The sequence below is a fragment of the Magnolia sinica genome, chromosome 2, assembly GCF_029962835.1.
Source record: "Magnolia sinica isolate HGM2019 chromosome 2, MsV1, whole genome shotgun sequence".
In the NCBI taxonomy this organism is placed as follows: Eukaryota; Viridiplantae; Streptophyta; class Magnoliopsida; order Magnoliales; family Magnoliaceae; genus Magnolia; species Magnolia sinica.
The window spans coordinates 7,704,050-7,711,418 of record NC_080574.1 but is presented as its reverse complement, the minus strand read 5'-3'; positions in this window follow the sequence as shown (position 1 = coordinate 7,711,418).

Genomic DNA, 7,369 nt, shown 5'->3' with positions numbered 1-7,369 from the left:
CATCTCAATTATTGGTTCACAAGTCACTTGGGTTTACAGGAATTGTCTTTTATTTCTGAAATTATATATTCACATGTTTTGCTTGGGACTAGCAAAATGCTGGTTAGGGGTTGTGATGAGGGTCAAATATTGCATATCAGACCTCGATTATTGCTTGAGTTTACGTACATGATAATGCTTAATGTCATATTTTAATCGTGTTTTTGTTGTAGGGAGTAATTAGGAGCGTGGACCGAAAAAAGAGTACTAAAAGCATGGATTTGACGCTCTGAAGTCATCAGAGCAGGGGACGGATTCTAGAGGACTAAGATTGATAGATTTACATGCCAGGGATCCGAGGAAATCAAGCCATTCACGTTAAAGAGGCCCGAAATTGGTCCAGAATGCAAGATCACAGGGCTCCCACCATCCGATTGACTCAAAACTTCATACATGGGATGGTGGACATAAATAAACCGTATATATTAAATTTCAACCATTAGATATCTCAAGAAGTGGGCCAACTGACAGATTAGCCCATTAATCTCCAATTTCAGGCCCACCTGATATCTGAAAATGCCTCAACTTTGGACTCAACGCCTTACATGGGGAGACAAAATGAATGGATGGATTGGATTGCTCATAAACATCACAGAGGATACCATCTGGTATGGCGTGTGCACATTGTACAAGTGCACTGAAGATACACTGTAATTCAAGATGGGTCAAACCGACTTTGACCCGTCTCCTTTTAAAAAATGGTAACTGTCGTTCTCTGTTGCTGCGAACGGACGAAGATGTGATCTTTGTGGGTCCACACCGTCCATTAAACCAACGATCAGGATCATCCATTCGGTCCATAAGGCGTCCACGACCCGAGCTAAGGCTTCTTCCTAGTCCTATGCATGCATACATAGACAGATTACATTCACTTGTAAGATGACCGGCAGAGAAAAATATCATGTGGGCCTCATCAACAGAAGGAAAAAATTACACATTTCTGACTAAAATTCCGAGAGGAATCCGGTGGACGGTGTGGATTTCTCAACTGTCAGATGAAATGGGCCCCACCAACATCACAGCGTAAGATGTTTACGCCGGCCCTGTTTCAGCGTCTGGACACTGCCCCCTTTTGCAGTCACTGTACGACCATGGTGATGATCGGACAACCGATCTGGACCGTCCATCGTGTAGGCCTGTACCAAATTCCCCAAGGGACGTTGATCTTTTGGATGAAATGCAAGGAAGAGGGGAGTTGGGAGGCTCCGATTTTGATTGCGTAATGGTTATACACGCCACTGACTTCCAATCTCGCAGATTGCTGTGCGTAAAGTTCTCCACCGACATCTCTGCACCGTCTTCCCTGCCTATAAGAGAGAGAGAGAGAGAGAGAGAGAGAGAGAGAGAGAGAGAGAACGTGAGAAGGGGGATCGAGAAGGTTGTGGACGTGAGTGAAGCACATAAAAAGGGACAGTAGAGTGGTTTTGTTTTTATTTTTTTTTTGTTTTTATTTATTTTATTTTTGTTTAAGGGATTTAGCCTAATCATGTTGCTCGGCTAAACTTCTTAGCTAGGGCTAAGATGAAGCCCCTAATTTGAATAACTCTTGTTATGTGTTGATTTCATCTAATTTGATTGATTTGTTTCTTTCTCTAGTATGCCTAACTAAAAACTCCGTGCTTCTCCATTTTATGAGCTTAACCAAAGTCTAGATGTGGATGTTGTTTGGAATCTTATTCTAGGTGCTTGTGTCTGACCATGAACAGGTTTTCTATAGAGAAAGAAATAGGAATCTACATCTCTTCATGCCTGACCATGGATGGAAAGATGTGATCCTTATACTTTAAGGGATTATACATTCTGTGTGCCCGACCAAGGACAGAGTGTGCTTTATTTATTAAATTTATATCAATCTGAATCAGGATTACACACTTCTTACGCTGTGATGTTGGTGGGGCCCATTTCATCTAACAGTTGAGAAATCCACACCATCCACCGGATTCCTCTTGGAATTTCAATCAGAAATGTGTAATTTTTGCCTTCTGTTGATGAGGCCCACATGATATTCTTCTCTGCCGTTCATCTTATAAGTGAATGTAATCTGTCTATGTATGCATGCATAGGACCAGGAAGAAGCCTTAGCTCGGGTCGTGGATGCCTCATGGACCGAATGGATGGTCCTGATCGTTGGTTTGATGGACGGTGTGGACCCACAAAGATCACATCTTCGTCCGTTCGCAGCAACAAAGAACGGCAGTTGCCGTTTTTGAAAAGGAGACGGGTCAAAGTCGGTTTGACCCATCTTGAATTACAGTGCATCTTCAGTGCACTTGTACAATGTGCACACGCCATATCAGATGGTATCCTCTGTGATGTTTATGAGCAATCCAATCCATCCATTCATTTTGTCTCCCCATTTAAGGCGTTAAGTCCAAAGTTGAGGCATTTCCAGATATCAGGTGGGCCTGAAATTGGAGATTAATGGGTTGATCTGTCAGTTGGCCCACTTCTCGAGATATCTAATGGTTGAAATTTAATATGTATAGTTTATTTATGTCCACCATCCCATGTATGAAGTTTTGAGTCAATCGGATGGCGAGAGCCTTGTGATCTTGCATTCTGGACCAATTTCGGGCCTTTTTAACGTGAATGGCTTGATTTCCTCAGATCCCTGACATGTAAATCCATCAATCTTGGTCCTATGGAATCCGTCCCCTTCTCTGATGACTTCAAAGTGTCAAATCCACGCTTTTAGTACTCTTTTTCGGTCCACGCTCCTAATTACTCTCTACAACAAAAACACGATTAAAATATGACATTAAGCATTATCATGTACATAAACTCAAGCAATAATCGGGGTCTGATATGCAATATTTGACCCTCATTAACAACCCATGCTTAGCCTTCCCTTTTTACCAACAAGTCAAGAGAGCCTATACCTTCCATCCCATCTCCCTGACATCTCCTCTCTCTCTCTCTCTCTCTCTCTCTCTCTCTCTCTCATTTCTCATTTCATTCCAAGCAAATCCCCATGGGAGGTGGACGTCCAAGCTCTCCATGAGAAGAGCTAGTGTGGCCCACCTTCCAACCACCCAATCCCACCCTCTAAGCTTCATCTCGACCATTGAAATGCATCCCATGGAGCTCTAGATCGCATCGGTGGAAGGAATCCAAGATCTAAAGGTGGGTGCTTTTTAGGATTAAATTTGTCTCATTTTGCTTGGATTTGATGATTGAGGGACCACATATGGTGGGCCCATCTTGATATATGTGTTATAACTACGCCGTCCAGTCTGCTGAACGTGCGGCCCATTGTTATATGTATTGTTCATCCATGCTGATCATTTGGTGGGCCCATTTCGAAGGTGCAGGCCCACCTATTCCAAATTTGAGGCCCATTGGTGCGGCCTAATGATGCGGCCCACTTGATGAATTTTCAGCCCATACGACGAGGCCCATTGAGATGTATTTTCGGCCTATATGATGACGCTCGACTTGATGTATATGAGGCCCATTAGTGAGACCCATTGATGCAACCCACTTGTTGTAATTGAGGCCCATGGGTTGTGGTCCATTATAATGTATTAGGGCCCATGGGTCATGGCCCATTGAGATGCATTCTCGACCCATATGGCGTGGCCATTGTGATATTTTGTAGCCTATTTAATGAGGCCCATTATGATGAGCATTAGGCCCATGGGTTGTGGTCCATAGTGATGTACATTAGGCCCGTATGAGCAGTCCATTGAGATATATTTTCGGGCCATGTGTTGAGGATCATTGCGATGTATTTTCAGCCCATATGCGCGGCCCATTGAGTTGTATATGTGGCTTAGGAGTGAGGCCCAGTGTAATGTATGTGAGGCCCAGATGGCGAGGCTCGATGTGAGGTGTGAGAGGCCCATGCGATGCAGCCCATGCGATGTGTATATGGCCCTTATGTGAGGCTACGAGCCCACTATATGTTAAGCCCTGTGTGGGCTACTCCTTGGGAGCAATGTTGGTTAAATTCCACATTGTGACCTTTCCTTAGGCCGAGTCCGATTGTCGAGGTCGATTCTGATTTCAATTATCAGCCCCGTTTGTCGATTACGATTGTCGAGGCCAATTTCGATTGTTGATTCCGATTATCAAGGCTGATTCCATTTGGTCGAGGCCGATTTCGTTTGTCGAGGCCGATCCCAATTATCGAGGTCGATTCCATTTGGTCGAAGCCGATTCCGTTTGTCGAGGCCGATTCCGATTATCGAGGCCGATTCTAATTATCGAGGCCCATTCCGATTATCAAGGCTGATTCCGTTTGGTCGAGGTCGATTCCGTTTGTCGAGGCCGATCCCGATTATCGAGGCCGATTCCGTTTGGTCGAGGCCGATTCCGTTTGGTCGAAACCGATTCTGTTTGTCGAGGCTGATTCCGTTTGGTCGAGGCCGATTCCATTTGTCGAGGCCTAATGTAATGTATATAAGGCCCATGAGATGTGGCCCTTTGTTATGTATATTAGGCCCGTGTTAGAGACCCATTGTGATGTATATGTGGCCCATGTGATGCGGTCCATTTGATGTATATGAGGCCCTTTGTTATGTATATTAGGCCCGTGTTAGAGACCCATTGTGATGTATATGTGGCCCATGTGATGCGGTCCATTTGATGTATATGAGGCCCAATGTGACGTATTTATGACCATCCATTGAGGCCCACCTTAATGTGATGCATAATGGACTCGTGTGAGAGGCCCATTGCGATGTGTTTGGGGCCCATGGGTTGTGGCCCATTGTGATGTATTCGGGGCCCATGGGACGTGGCCCATCCGATGTATATAGGCCCATGTGATGTGTATTAGGCCCATGTGACGTGGCCCATTATGATTGTATGAGGCCCATTGTGGTGCATTTGAGGGTCAGGCTATGGAGCCCATTGTGATGTATGTTAGGCCCATCGTGATGTGTATTAAGCTCTTGAGTGAGGCCCATGGTGTTGTATTTTTGACCCTTGTGTGAGGCCATGGGTCCACTATATGTTAGGCTCTATGTGGGCCATTCCTTAGGGCAATGTTGGTTAAATGTTCATATTGTCGAGGCCGATTGTTGATGTCGATTATTGATACCGATTATGAGTATGTGACAGCATAGCATCATGATACATGCCCATACGCATCATCTGTATATTTGTTATGAGATGTGGTTGATCATTGCATATGTCATTGGGCAGATTGTTATGAGACTCCCTGATAGGCAGAGGTTATCTCACATGAGCACACGGTATGCACATGATTGATACATGACTGAATTATATGACTCATGCATCTTACATTGTGTGTTGTGATTACTGTACGCCCCAGCGACATCAGGGCCGTACCCTCCACAGGCATATCGTGGATAGCCAGATGGGACACCGAAAATATTTGGTTCGAGCATCGGGCTGCCATAAATGGCCCTGGGTGAAAATCTCTAAACCCTCTTGGTACTAGAGGACACCCCAACGTCGAGACCGAGTGGATATATATGAGCGCATGAGGGCTGTATACGAGTAGGCAACGTCTCACACTGTGTCGTGGTCGGTTGGAAGGGGGTGTGGCCTTACTTGCCTGAGGGAGTAGGTATAACTAGGCTGAGTTTGACCAGCTCGTGAATGGGTCCGCTAACGACGTGCCGGGTAGATATTGGCTGACTACTGGCCAGGCGGATAGTGAGGTCTCTTTCATTTGATGAGGCGGCAAGCTGGTGTAAAGTGTACTAGACCCCGGTGATGATCCCAGAGATGTACAGTATTGATTTGTGGAGCAGGAATTGCATATTTATTCATTCATTCATTCACTATTCACTCGGGTTGGTGGTGCGTAACTATTTGTTACGTGTACCTTCGCAATGGCCAGGATTTCGGTTGAGGCGCGCGATTAACCTGAGATCAGGAGTTTATCACATTGAGTCTATCTATCTAAATTTAGGTATGAGACTGGTTTGGATAGAAGTCCTTTGTGATAGGCCCCATAGCTTGCGACACCACGTACTATCATCCCGACTTCACACTGCAGCTTGGTCATTTCATTCGCACCACATATTGTATATTGCATTACATTCTCGGCATATGACATTTTGGGTTGCTATGTTTCTGCATTCATATGACCTAGATGAGGCTGATGGTAATCGTAGTTCTTCATAATTGCATATAGTATTGTATCATCGGTATTTGATATTTGACTTATTTTGTCTCCGCATTGCATAACTGACGTACATTACTTTCTCAGTATATAACATTGGCTTGTTATGTCCTTCCATCGCATATCCTGAATTAGGTTGATGATATTTTTATAGGACTTGTCAGTACTTCTACTTACTCTGATATTGTATGGTTCGTGGACTTACCAGTATTTTCATTTATTCTGATATTACATTCTGAGCACGCATATACTGCTCATACACTTACATCACCCTCTAAGCTTTCTATAAGCTTATGCACGATAGATGCGTGCAGGTAATGTTAGGTTGCAGCAGCGTGGAGCTTGGGGCATGTAGCTGACTTTTGGATCTTTAATTTTGACATATGTATTTCTCTTTCAGCATTGTATTTAAATGTTTATATTAGTTGATATGTGATGATGATGTTGCCTTTGTGATTTTGGTAAACTTGTAGTTATGCTTATTACGAATAAATGTACTTTCGAAAATCATCCTTGTAGGATCCCAGGATCGGAATTTAGCGTATGGATGCTGAGAGCCGAGAATGTGATATTACGGAGGCTGTCGGCAACGGATTCGGTGATCGGAAATTTTGTGAGCCCGTTTTTCGAGTTTGGGGCATGACAATGGTAGGTCCCACAACTAGTATATGCACGGTTCGAATCAGATCCTATATCAAGTCCAAAATTATGATCAGACGGAATCGATTGGCTGTTTGGGCATTTTTGAAATTGCTTCTGACAACTAAAATAGATGGACGACGTGGATGAATGCGGTCCACTTGAAGGACCCACACAAACTACCGAAAATCAACTCTACTCCAACATGGATGTGGGCTTTCGTAGGAAATTCCTGTGCTGGTAACCCAGGTGGGGCCCACTGTCATGTTTGCGAGAAATCCTCCTCGTCCATTAGTTCTGTGACTTCATTTTAGGTTGACTTGCCATTTTAGATACCATCCATATTGTTAACAATGTTATTCCTATTTGGATGAACTAAAAACAAAAATACTAGCATAAATCAAAACTTTCGTGGCCCCACAAATATTTCAACTGTGGACATCGATCTAATTATCAAGTTTTCGGCTCACTTGAGCTTTTGATATGGTTCATTTTTGGCAACATATACTAAAATGGTATCACAAAACGGATGGACGGGGAGGATTTTTCACAAACATGACAGTGGGCCCCACCTAGGTTCCCAGTGTCCATCCA